Source organism: Petaurus breviceps, unplaced genomic scaffold, assembly GCF_028583685.1.
Source record: "Petaurus breviceps papuanus isolate PSGF00001 unplaced genomic scaffold, PetGlider_PUasm1.0 91133, whole genome shotgun sequence".
NCBI classification, from domain to species: Eukaryota; Metazoa; Chordata; class Mammalia; order Diprotodontia; family Petauridae; genus Petaurus; species Petaurus breviceps.
Genome location: NW_027187419.1, coordinates 50078154 through 50092124, shown reverse-complemented (window position 1 = coordinate 50092124; position 13971 = coordinate 50078154). Strand labels below are relative to the sequence as shown.

Here is a 13971-nt window from a genome sequence, read left to right as displayed (position 1 = left end):
TTCCAAATCTGGTGGTCTTTTTTATTACATCACATCCCTTTTTTCCCTTATGGTCTACATATCTTTGTACTAGCTGTCTCCCATGTCTAGAATACACTTCTTCCTTCCCTCTGCTCCTTTGAATCCCTTGTTTCCTTCAAAATTCACTTCAAGTATCACAGGAAGGCTTTCTTGATCTCTTTCTCTGTGTTTCTCTTTCTCTCCCCAGCCCCACCCTCAGCCTCTCCCTTCCCTCCTCCAGGCGCAGCTGCTAGTGACCTTTTGGTATTTATTTTGCATACATTTTTCATATGCTTATATACAAACATCTTGTCTTTCCCCTCCTTGATAGTGGATCGACTGTTTCATTTTTACCTGTGTATCTTCAGCACCTAGCACAGAGTATGATCAATAGTAGGTATTTAATAAATGCTTGCTGATGAATTGGCAGGATGGGTCATCCCAGAGTTCTCAGGGAGGGTGGGCTCCATAGAGCTTTTGATATTGAATTATTCAGTGACATTCTCACTGTTGGACTTCCAGTGCTTGAACTCCCCAAAGCAAGCTGAATCAGTTCTCCCATGCCCTTTCTAGGAGATCAGGCTATTCTAACTTCCATTGTCCATTTCCTAGGGAAAAAAAAGTGTAGACCTTCCCAAATAGCCAGCTGGGTAAAAGCTGGAAACCAGGAGATCTGGGTCCTCAGTCTCAATTCTGCCATTAACAACCTATGTAACCTTGCACAAGTATTTACCTGTCAGAAGTTGTTTCATCTATGAAATGAGATTGGACAAATCCATGATTTGTATGGAATGCCTATCGGTCTTGTGGATGAGTCCTGATTTAGAGGGGAAATGAGTGTGTGTGTGTGTGTGTGTGTGTGTGTGAGTGTGTATGACTCCAGCTCCCTAAAAGAAGAAGCCTCCATGGGCTACTGTTCCCAAACTACTGAAAGGGTTGCCAGGCACAGAGAGGACTGTAGTTTGCAGGCCCAGCCCAGTCCTTCCTCCCACTTCCATGGCTGCCTCCACTCCCATTCCTGGGACTGCTCAGTTTTAGCATCTTTCCCATTAACTGAAACTGAGGGACTTGGGTGCTCTAATTGAGGAGAGGCCTTATACATTATAAGCTGCCTTGGAGAGGGCTCAGCAGAGAGAGCCTACAGCAGAGGGGCTACCTACTTTCATACAGTAACACTGCACAGATGAATGTCCCTTTGTGGGCATACTTGGCATTTCAAATTCCTAAGTATTCCTGATGACTTTTTTTTGGAGGCAATTGGGGTTAAGTGACTTGCCCAGGGTCATAACAGCTAGCAAGTGTTGGAGGCTGAATTTGAACTCATATCCCTCTTGATTCCAAGGGCCAGTGTTCTGTCTATTGCACCATCTATCTGTCTAAAGTTTAAAAGTATTTAACATCTGTAATAGGAAGGGCAAACAAGAGTAGTAAGCTTGGGAAAGCTGGCAGTAAGATGAAGGATAGTGTAGGCCCACATCTTAATACCTCTATTTAAGACACCAGTGTGGAGGGGCTTATAATAACACCCAGATTTAATACCTATCAGGGGACTTGGCTCTAGGGCTTTGACCCTTGGACTGGGTTAGGGGAAATCAGATGTTTTACAATTGGTAGGAACCAAAAGAATATAAGTTTGGGCGTCAGGTGACTTAAGTCTGACTCCTATATCTGATGTGACTTTGAAAGAGTCCCCTAACCCCTCTGGCTCCTCTTCTGTCCTGTGGTCCTCTTCCCAGTCTCATCTGGGATCAAAGCTGTGCATCGACAGAGCACTGGGCTCAGTTTCTTCCTCCTCATCATGAGGTGGTGAGACTAGATGGTCTTTGAGGTTCCTGCCAACCCTAAACTTACAATCCTATGATCATTTGTCACCTCAGATGCAGAGATGATGGTTGCCTCAGACAAACTGAAGCCTGGGAAAGACCTTCATTGAGAAAAGCCAAGGTCATCCATTGCATTTTGGGCCATCTCTAATCGTCTTGACTTTTGTCTTACTGCTGGATTTCTACGACTCGGGAGGAGAGAGTGAGGCTAGCTACTCTGCACTACTCTGCCTCACTTAAATCCAGTTTACCCACAAGTCCAGATATTACTCTGTGATGTCATTGGTCTTCTTCAAAAACAAAGGCTGAACAACAACAGGACTCTGCTAACTCCTTATCCATCCACTGGAATCCACTCCACTTCTTCTGATTTCTCTCCAGTCCAGCCTCCTGAGCGAGCCCCTCCAGGCTGGAATTTGAATGTCATTAGCTGTAATTGAGCAGCTCAAAACTGAGCCATCTCCAGAGTCCTCTGCTGAAATTGGTGGGGGTTGGAGGTGGGAAGGATGTGATGGGAGGAATAGGACACAAGATAAGGCAGGCCTTGGTGAGGCTCGGTTTGGAGTGGGGATGAGGGGGCGTGAAGTGTGATAGGTTCCTTCTGTCCCTGGATGAGGTGGGGGTCTCCTGGCTCAGGATATGAAGGGGACTTCAAGAAATCCTGTTGACTGCACAGTGGGAGCCATTTTTGTTTAGATGCACACACACACACACACACACACACACATCCTTGAACCCACATAATCCTAGGGACATGTCTCTTTTCCTGTCTGCTCCTTAAGGATAGGGAATGTTTCATTTTTATCTGTCCATCCCCACCTCATGTAGTTTATCCTCGCAAACCCATGTCTTATGCCAGGGGTGGGTTGCCCACCCCTTTGACCTAAGCACACAAATCATGTGTGTCCTGGACACATATCCTTACATGCACACATATGCCCTGCCCATATAGATAGATAGATAGTACTTAAATGCATCTTACATGCACACAAGGAAGCTAACCCTGTACCCTAGTCCCCTCTCCCAGATATAAGTTCTTCTGTCTCACTGATTATTCAGTGGTATTTTTATTTATAGGCAGCTAGATTCAGTGATAACGCTTGCCAGCCTCTGCCTTTTACTACCCCCCAAGCTGTGTCTCTAGAAAGTAGCCTTTTCCATGGGATTTCACCTCTGAATCTGTGTCAGGCCTGGGCTCTGTATTTTTTCATTCATTGATTTGAGCCTTTATTAAACACTTAACTGTGGACTGGGGCCTTGTGGAAGGTGTTCTTTCTGAGAGGTCTGAATGTAGAGTGAGAAAATCACCGGAGCAGGAATCAAGAGATTTGTTTGCTAGTCCCACCTCTAATCACTCTGGGCCTCAGTTTTATCACCTGTAAAATAGGGATAATTTTTGTCTTACCTACCTTATGGTTTTAGGAGAATCAAATTAAATAATTTTCAATAAAGAGTTTTGAAAAAAAACCAATAAGGCAATATTGAACTATATTCAAAGTGTTAGGGAAATTATTAGGGGCTAGAGAGATCACTAGAAATTCTTATACTTGGGACAAATTGTTGTGGGTGAGGTGGGAATCTGCCCTGGGTGAAGTTGAGGAAGTGACCCACGCTCTATAATGTCCTGTCCTAGAAAGTTCAGTTGACAATCCTTAGCACTACTAACTCCTCCTCCCTCAATTAAACTCTGGGAAAAAGTAAGGGGAAGACAGTAGGGGAGGAAAGGTCCTAGAGATCAGAGCAGGGGTGTTCACCTTAGGGGTGGTGTCCTTAGGCTAATTGAAGGAATGGACTGAGAGGTAAGAGGAGGAGGTATATGTCTTTTTATATGTCAATACCCTGCAGCAAAGCCCTTGTCCCCCTACTCTACTTAAGGTTCTGTTGTGGGCACATGAAAAGCTAGAAAAGGAACATAGAAGAGGCGGCAATTCCTAAGGCTCCAACAAGCTTCCGTGCTGCCTCAGTGAAGACAGGCATCTGGTCCAGGGCTCATTGACTAAGCAGAGAAGTCTGCTTCCAAGGCTCTGCGTGCTTCCTGCCAACCGCCCCAAGATGCTTAGGTTACAGAGCCAATTGCTTAGCAGGGACTGAAGGTCCTGGCACTAATCCGGGAGAGCAGACAAGCGGCATGTGCCCTGGACACATGAGCACACATGTGCTCTTGGAGAGAGGCAGGGGTTACACCTGGAACCCTCCCCCCCCCTTGCTCCTGGACATCAGGTGCCATGTCAAGCAGCTGACAACAGACTTGAGTCTTAGGGCTATACAGACCCGGTTGGCTCCCTCACTAAAGTCATGCTAGGGCAAGAATGTGAGCTGCCCATGGCAATCCTCAGAGCCACCTTGATATTCACTGGGGGCAGTGGGAATTCTCAGCCTGTGCCCATGGTGAGTAGTGTTCAATACCCTGACCCACAGCTGGTGGTACCAGTTAGGGCAGTGCTGGGGGACAGGAGGTAAGAAGCAGATGCCTATTTCTACGCCAGCTTTGGAAGGCATCCAGCAGCCAGCACAGAGCAGGCTTGTGTCCAGCAGGAGTGGTGGAGAGCAAGAAGATCTTGCCTGGGGGAAAGCTGGCTTGTGCAAAACCACCAGATTTAGACAGAAGCCTGAATCTCCTCTCAGTACCAACCGGAAGTGGTAGCCACCTCTTCCTGCTCCTTTTCCTGGCTGTGCTGTTTTGGGAAGAACGTGCTGACCAACACCTAGTCCTTTGCCCAAAATTGATGTGTGTTTTTGGACATGTGACAGGGGCAGGGTTAGGACTGTTTCTTTCTCACTCCTTTCATCTTCTGGTCCTCACTGACACATAACTCCCTTTTGATGATGCCAATTCTCTCATCACCCTTTCTATACCCTCTTTCTCTTATGCCTGCGACTCATCGAGGGTAGGGGGAGTCTGAATATTCCTTCCTTCCCATTGCCACTTCTGGACCCTCCCTCTACCACCTTCACTAAGCAATCTCTCCTCCAGTGTTTTCATAATCCAAGTTTATTGCCGAATGCACATTCTGGTGGTTTGTATCTGTTGTCATTCCTAGCTCTCATTCCGAGTTTGTATCTATAGACCTCCAGGATAGTCTCATTCCTCGCTCAATGAATCGGTGTCAGGCTCATAGTCTCTCTTTCCTCCCCGTCTCTTACCCTCACAAGAAGGGACTTCAACATGCATACTGATGTCCTCTCCCAGCTCCTCAATCTAATCACTTTCCCATGACCTATTCTTCCACTCCACCTCAGCTTGGCAATGATGTCTTTTGACCTTGTCAGCTTTCATGAATGTTCCACTTCCATATTAATGAACTCCAAAATTCCTTTATCTGATGATAATCTTTTGTCATTCCATCTTTCTCTATACCTATGATGCCTAACCCTGTTCTTCCTCCTTGATGTGACCTCTATTCCCTCCACCTCTGGCAGTGGTTCTCCTCCCTTCCCTATCTCTATCTCTGTCCTCTACCTTCTATTCCCTTACCCACTTGTCTTGTGGATGTTCATACCGTGCCACGCCCCAATCATAGATTATTCCTAGGATCTGCCTCCTTTAATCTTATTCTCATGCTGCTGGAAAGTGATGGAGAAAATGACAAAGCTGCTGGCTGGCGCCACTACAAATTATGTTATTTAATCTCAACTGGGCCCTCACCACAGCAAGGCAAGCATTCTATCTTGGGGCCCTTTTCTCTTTTGATTCTATGCTATCTCACTTTGATGATCTCATCAGCTTCGATTGGTTCAATTATAATCTCTATACAGATGATTCCCAGATCTGCATATGCAGTCCTAGCTTTTCTGTTGAGTTTCAGACCGACATCTCCATCTGTCTCTTGGACAGTTTGAACTGAAAATGTCTAAAACAGAATTTATTTCTTTTAATTTTTTTCTGGCTTAATAATATTTTTTTCCCAATTATATGCAAAGATAGTTTTCAACATTCATTTATGTAAAATTTTGAGAGCCAAATTTTTTCCCTTCCCCCTCCCTGAGACAGCAAGTAATTTAATATAGTTATACATATACAATCATGTAAAACAGAATTTATTATCTTTTCCCCCCAAACATCCCACTTCTAAAATTTCCCTTCACTGAAGAGGATACTACTGCCCTCCTAGTTACCAGCTTACAACCTCAGGGTCATCAACGCTTTACTCACACTTACCTCAAATATCTGATCTCTTGCCAAATCTTGTCATTTCTACCTTTACACCCCCTTCTTTCCACTCACATAGCCAACTTGTAGGTCAGACCTTTATTACTTCTCACCTAGACTACTGAACGAGCCTTCTAAATAGTTTTCCTACCTGAAGCCTTTCCCCACTTCAGTCTATCCATCACTAAGCTGCCAAGATGACTTTTCTAAGCTCTGGTCATGTCACCTCCACCACGCCTCAATGATCTCTAGTGGCTCCCTATTACCTCCAGAATTAAATATAAAGTCCTTGGTTTGGCACTGGCATTTAAAACTTTTTATGATCTGGCTCCTACTTACCTTTCCAGCCTTACCTTATTTCTCTCCAGGAACTCAAAAATTCAACTACTTTGACCTACTTATAGTTACTTGAATGTGATACTTTACCCATAGCTTTGCACTGGATAATCACGTGCTTGGAATGTTTCTCCCTCTCCCCCTTCATCTCATTCTCCAACTGACTTCCTTTAAGACTCCACTTAAAGCCCAGTTTCTGCAGGCCTTTCCTAGTCCTTCCAGTTGCTAATGTCTATCTCTTTCTGAGTGCCATCATCTACTCCATATATATTGTGATTGTACCTAGTTATTCATGTTTCTCTCCTGTTAGAATGTAAGCTTCTTGAGGCCAGTTTTTTTTAAAGTGTCTCCTGTGTTTAGCATGGTACTTTTCCCACAGACACTCAGATATCTGGAGTTTATCCTTTATACAAACTTGCTTATAGCCTGACTGAGGTTGCTGTGGCAGGAGAGTGGGCTCTTGAGCTCTGCCTAGGGATTTTTGAAATTTCAGGCCCCTTCCTCATTTAGTAATAGTACCCACGGCAGTCCTGGTCCCTAGCTAGGTCTTACCCTATGCCTATGGGGCCTATGCCCCTTTCTTTTCCTATTGGTTCCCTCTACTCCTTTGTTGTTCAGTTGTTTCAGTCGTGTTTGACTCTTTGTGACCCCATTCGGAGTTTTCTTGGCAAAGATACCAGAGTGGTTTGTCATTTTCTTCTCCAGCTCATTTTACAGATGAGGAAGCTGAGGCAAACAGGGTTAAGTGACTTGCCCAGGGTCACACAGCTAGTAAATGTCTGAGGCCAGATTTGAATTCATCAAAATGGGCTTTCCTGACCCCAGGTCTGGCACTCTATTCACTGTGCCACCTAGCTGTCCCCTACTCTAATCCAGGACCCCAAACTAGGAGACCGTGTGGCACAGTGCATAGAGCACCAGCGCTAGAGTTAGAGGACCTGGGTTCAAGTTCTGCTTTGGATGCTTATGAGCCATGTGAGGCTGGACAATCCGTTAAACCTCTCTCAGTCTCAGTTTCCTGCTCTGTGAAATGAAGGGTTTGGACCATGTGGCTTTCAAGGTTCTTTGTAGCTCCAGTTCTGTGAACCCATATGCATATATTCCCAGGTCTGCCACAGGCTTGCATTAAGGGCTGGTGCTGGGGGTGGGGAAGGATAGCCGAGGAGAACCTGGCTACTTAGACTGAGAGCAGGTCTGGAGCAGGCGCCTGCAAAGATTGAGGTCCCTCCCTCTTCTTGCTCCCCCTCCCTGCTCTGAGGGATGACATCATCCTGACTGAGGGCTCCAGCTGCGATTGGTGTAATTAGCCAGGAAACGGGCCTCTGCAGGACTCAAGGGCTTCTCAGGGTCCCGGCTGTCTCACTCCTTTCCTTTCTGGTATGAGGACAAGGCTTTTGGGTGTCTCGGCTTCCTTCCTCCCCTCCCCCCCTCTCCCCAGCCCAGTGATTCTCCTCCCAAGGAGGAGAGGGCCCTGACTGAGGCTTCAGCACCCTGCAGTTGGGGGGGGGAGGGGAGGAGGGGTATCAGTTGCCGAGAAGTCCATGGGGGCGTCTCTCCACATTGCAGATCTCCTTGCAGCTTACCCAGACCGTTCTTTTCCTCTTCCTTCCCCTTTCCCTTCACCTCCCACCCTCCCATCAATGATAGCTGTAACTCAGCTTTTTATCTGGGCCTCCTAGAATGGTACTGGAGAGACGACTGTTCCATTGTCTTGCCTGTTCTAGCAGTCGGAGGTCTAAGCCACAGCAAAAGCACTTCTCTCCAGCTCCTTACCCTCTCTCTTCTCCTCCCTGTCTGTCCTGACTAGTTGCCCATCTCGCCTGCTTGTAGGAGCATATGTTTGGCTGGTTGCTTTGTGTCTGCTGTTTATCTGTCTCTTCCTACTTAACTTATGTTTGCATCTTGGTCCATCTGTCTCCTTCTGTACCTGTCTTTCACTTACTGTGCCTCCACCCTCCACCCTCCACCCTTACACTACATACCCCCCTGCCACCCTCCAGGTTCTTTCCTCTGACTTTGTCTCTGGTTCTTTCCTTCTTGGCTCTGAACCACACAGAGATTTCCTCTGGCCTTGGGTTCGAGCCCCAGCTTCCCCAGCAAAGGGAGTGTCCCAAGGACCCTGCTGCCTGGGACTTGACTTCAGTTTCTTGAGCCTACAAACATCAGCCAAGGGGTCAAGGTTGGTTTGTATTTAGAGTAGAGAAAGATTCCAGATTCTGGGTGAGGCACTGAATTTGGGGTGATGCTGTTCATCCATTCTTCATCCTGCAGTCCCCATTCCACTGCCACCCATACCTCTAGGTTCTTTCTGACCCTCCTCCCCTCCAGGGAAAATTCATCCTTTGTGGAGCCTGGTAGATGGATGATGCACTCAACTGCAGTGCATTGGTAAGGAAAAAGCAGGTAGGAGCAACTCTCTGAGGGAGATTGTCCTGTCCCTCTGGTCCAGCATCACTGGGTACACATAGAGAAATAGAGTGGTCATGGCAGAGGCAGGAATGACTAAGAGTTGGGGTAAGCAGGGGTGGGGAGCTAGAATGGGGGTAAGTTAAGGGAGAAGAGAATGACTAATGGTAAGACTGGCAATAAATGAGTGATTGGGCCAAAGAGCATCACAAGAATAGGGACTGAGTCAGCCCAGTACCCCCTTTTCAGTTCAACGGCTGGGTGCTAGGGACAGGAAGATGAAAAATGACACAATCAGTTATTCCTTACCCTTGCCAATTTGTGGAATGTTTCAGTTCTTAGTAATATGTAGCTTGAGTCACTCCCACTCCCCTTCCTCTTCCCCTCACTTCCCACCTCAGCCCTCAGCTTCTGCCCCAAAGGATCTCAAAGCACACCCATGGCAATGACTCACACTCACCTGACAATGTGGCCTCTCTGAGGTATGACTTGAAAGCTGACAGAATAACCCCCTTTCCAAGGATGAGGACATGAGTCAAGATGAAGGTGGAGACACTGGGGAGAGTGAAAGATGAGAAAGGAACTCCCCAAAGCATCTGGAGCTGCCATCTTAATGCTGTGTTCCCAGGACCAGGGGAATGATTGCTCTTTTGGGCTCAGTCCGGATGAGGGCAAAGCTGCATTGGGCTTGGAGTCAATGAAATGTATGTGGCTCTGGGAGCTTCTGGGCTGTGCTGTTCCCATATAAGCATCTGTTCCCCACAGAAATCCACAGGGCTCTGCTTCCAGGGCCTCTCTATGTGCCTACCCCTCTGTAGCTCTCTTCTTTCCTCCCTGTGTATCCATCTGCCTGCTCCACTGGCTGTTTTATCTCAGCTTCCTCCCAGCCTCTTCATTCCTTTTCTGGATCCTTTACCCAACCCCCTCACCATTCCTTTCCATTGTTTTTCTTCTTTCTCTGCCTCTTTCTCTCTCTCTCTTTCCCTCTATCTATTAAGATGCATTTCTGCCACTGTTCCTTTTCATTCTTTCTTTGTCTCCATTCATCACTTCTGTTTTTTTCCTCTGCATGCTCTCTTCTGCTTTCTCTCTCTCTCTCTCTCTCTCTCTCTCTCTCTCTCTCTCTCTCTCTCTCTCTCTCTCTCTCTCTCCCTTATACATATTCAGTGAGTCCTTAAAAACCACCTAGATTCTTCTACCTGATGAGATGATTTATCTGCCTCAACAATAAAACCTCTGTTTCTAATTCCATGCCTCTGTTTTAGGACTTTGAATGGATTGTTCAAATAGGGGTTCAGCCTAAATCCACTACCTCTCTATGCTGGGTAAGGCCCATTCTCACCACTGCATTATACCCTCTTCTGGTGTGGAATTTAATAATGATCAGGAGCATTGCACAGCAAGGGCAAGGAAGTAATAACTTGGTAATTACATGAGAGGACAGAGAGACCCTGAAGAAAAATCTCTTTCCTTAAAGGAATTTCGAGGAACTCAGTTCTAGCAGAGGGTTAGGAATCAGATGTTCCCTATTATTATAAGATGCTTTACAACTGCTCTAATCTCTTTAGCTATTTTTCGAAATGCTTGCAGGAAGTTTGTAGATAGACACTATAACTGGGAATTAGAACTAGTATTTAAATGACCTAGCCAGAGTTAAAACTCAGGAACTCTAGGTTTTTGACCTGTGACTGTGCCAAGTGTATAAAGTTGAAAAAACAGTGAAAATGGGAGGGAGAGGGGGAGTGTCAAGGAGATCAAAGTTCCTAAAACCTCTAGGTAAGCTGAATCTGTTAGAGGCTTGGGGAAAGGCTTGGTTCCTGATTATGAGCAAGGGTATCTGTGACAGTCAGCTGACAAGTCTCCCAATCCATTCTTTTAGGTACTCAGTTTTATCCTTACAGGAGGGAGCACTAGGGAAGGTCCTAGCATTCTTTCTTACTTGTTAAGCTAATGGTTTCTTTCACATTTCTTCTCTTATCTTCCTCTACAAGCCTCATCTCTCTGATTTCGTCATCAATCCCTTTCTCTAGCTTGCTGTCTCTCTTTCCTTCTTCCAAACTTCTTCTCCTAAATCTTTTTCTCCTCTATGATCCTGTCCTTATTGCTATTCCTAGATCATGCACTCAATATCTGGACTCCCTGGCTTTGCAATGGCATCACCCCATTCCTGAAATTTTCTCTACCCCACTTGCTAATGCCTTACCTCAGAGATTATCTTCCCTTTACCCTACATAGTGTGTACATAGTGATTTGCACATTGTTTCCACTATTAGAAAGTGAGTTCTTGGAAGGCAGGGATTATATATTTTTTTTTCTTATCCCCAGCATGTAGTGCAGTGCCTGGTACATAATTGTTGTTGTTGAGTCATTTCAGTCACGTCTGACTCTTTGTGACCACATTTTGTTTTTTTTTTTTTTCTCAAAGATACTGGAGTTGTTGAGGTTTAGGGAACCATATGTTGAGGTTTAGGGTTTAGGGGTGCTCAAGACCCCAAAATATCAGCACACCGGGTCCTCCTGAATGAATTCGACTCAAGTCTTCTCTCAGCCAAAGTAAAGTGAAGTTTATTAAAGATTCACCATAATGGGTAGACTCTTAAGGAGCCCAAGTATCTGTGAGCTTGTATTGGACAAGTGGTCAGAATAACCTGACAGAGTGAGTCTGTGCTAGATTGAATTTTCAGCTCCTTCATGGAGGTGAGATGGATTTTATATACAGAAAGATTGTGGGAGGGTTCTAGGGGTGGTCTAGAGGAGGAGTTTGGGGAGGGTCTTGAGGAGGAGTCTAAGGGGGATCTTTGATTAAAGGTGGGAAGCAGCTGAAGGCTACCAGGAGATGACAGAAAATGGAGGGCTAGGCTAGGTTAAGAGTAAGAGATTTGGATCTAGCTACAATAAAAGGCTTCTGGCCTCAGGCAAATGGGAAGAATCAATCTGAGTTCAAGGGGTTTCCCAGAGCCTGTCCCCCATCAAAGTGGCTTGCCATTTCCTTCTCCACCTCATTTTAGAGATGAGGAAATGGAGGCAAACAGAGTTAAGTGACTTGCCCAGGGTCACAGTTAGTAAATGTCTGAGAATATATTTGAACTCAGGAAGAGGAATCTTTCTGACTTCAGGTCTGGCACTCTATCCACTGTGACATTTAGCTGCCTGGTACATAATAAACACCTACTAAATACTGACTGACTAGCTGATGGGGGCTTCCAGTCCATCCCTCTTGCCCCTTTTTCCCTAGCCTTATTCTCTTTGCCACCCCCCCCCCATCATCGGTTACCTCCTCATCTCCGTAATGGTTGGTCTGGGCTCAAGGTGACTGTAGTATGTTTGAGTCAGATTGCCATTGCTTCCCCTGGATTTTATAGGAGGAGAATATATCAGGGAAAGTTGTGAGGCAGAAGATGTACATCTGGTTGTAGATTAGAGTCCTTCTTCAGAAGACAGTGAGTTCCTCATCACTGAATGTCTTCAGGTGAAGGCTAGATGACCACTTGTTAGAGATGTTCTAGAAGGAATTCCTATTCAGGTATGATTAGACCTATCACCTCCCTTCTAATGCTGAGGTTCTATAAAGTCGCTTCTCTAGATTATTCTGTTCAAGACTTTAAATCAAAGGATCACAGACTGAAAGACGAAAGGAGGGGATGGCTAGGTGGTTCAGTGAATAGAGCACCGGCCCTTGAAGTCAGGAGGACCTGAGTTCAAATCCAGCCTCAGACACTTAACACAAAAAATTAGCTGTGTGACCTTGGGCAAGTCACTTAACCCCAATTGCCCTACCTCCCTCCTCCAAAAATAAAAAAGCAAAAAAATTAGGGGTGGCCAGGTGGCACAGTAAGAGCGCCGGCCCCGGCATTGGGAGACCCGGGATCAGTTCCAGCCTCAGATACTTGGCACCCACAAAAAAAAATAACTGGCTATGTAACCTTGAGCAAGTTACTTATCCCCAATTGCTTTAAAAAACAAAGAAAGATGAAAGGAGCTTTACACACCATGTGTTCCTTTACCTTTGTTTTACAGATGAAAAAACCAAGGCTGACTAAAGTCAAATAACTTGCCCAGGGTCACAGATCTAATAAAAGTCCAAGGCAGGATTTGAATTCAGGTCCTTCTGACTTCATGTTCAGCTTTCAATCTACTACACCATCTAGTTGTTTTGTCAGAAATGGAAATGGGTCGGTGTGCTTGGTGTTTTTCTCCCATAGTCCCCCTGTTTTTGGTCCATAATAACTGCCTGAGCTGACTAGCGGGAGGTGTGCTTGGACCCATTTTATGTGACCTCTTTCAGTTTCCCTTGGGGGTTGGATGAGGATAGGAGAATCTGGTTATAGAGCAAGGAGGCAGGATGGACACTAAGCTGGAAGAAACCTTGCACATTATCTGGTCCAGCTCCTTCATTTTATGGATAGAGAAATTGAGGCCCATTATAAATTAAGTGACATGCCCAAGGCCATACAAATAGTAAACAACAGGCCTAGATTTCTACCATCTGACTCCAAACCTAGTGTTCCTTTGCACTGTATTGGAGGCTTGAAGCAGTGACAGGTCCCAGATAATAGTCCTACCTCTTCTTTCCACTTGAATATAGCTCCACTTGAACCCAAGTCAGAGTATTCTGCTTTGCTGATTCAGTCCTTAGACCCTTGCCTTTCACTTGATTTTTCCCTTCCCCCATTCCTTCTTTTTCCTTAGACTTCTTTCAATTCTTAGATTTCCCTCCAAGGGCAGTTTGAATTTTTTACAGGCTCACATCCCTCCCCTCTTCCTCTGTCCCCTACAATTTTAAACCTTCCCCTGAGCTTCTAAAATGTCTCTTTATTTTTAAAAATCACCTTTCCTTTCAGCAAACATTATAATGTTGTATCCCCCAACTGGGATGGCTGGGCATTTTTCTGGGCATCCTTGCTGGGCACCGATCCAGGCAGTGGTCTCTGAGTCCCTAGAATCCTTCCTGACTCCCAGGCCCTCTGTGGTGCTGCTATCCTGGTCTCCTCTCTGGGTTTTATTTATAGTCAACCTCATTTTGTTTCCTTCCCTCCTACTTGACTGAGTCCCTAGTCTCTGGGTATATTGGCCTCTGTGACTCTCAGGAGATGTGGGATAGACTGGGAGGAAGGCTGTGCGCAGAGAGACAAGAGCCTCAGGACAAGGAGACCCAACAGATTCTTTTTTAAAGGCATTAGACCATGGGAGGGGAGGGGGGAAGGGAGAAAGAGAGAGAGAGAGAGAGAGAGAGAGAGAGAGAGAGAGAGAGAGAGA

At 45.8% G+C, this 13971-nt stretch overlaps 1 long non-coding RNA gene across 2 annotated transcripts in view; it reads left to right on the top strand.

Moving 5' to 3' along the window:
- Positions 1–7543: 7543 nt before the first annotated feature.
- The window catches only part of LOC138155592 (uncharacterized), a 36495-nt gene continuing 30067 nt past the window's right edge, over positions 7544–13971 (top strand). For both annotated transcript variants that reach the window (XR_011166883.1, XR_011166882.1), the window contains exon 1: positions 7544–7686. This is a non-coding gene — a long non-coding RNA (uncharacterized lncRNA). The remainder of the gene's footprint in view (positions 7687–13971) is intronic.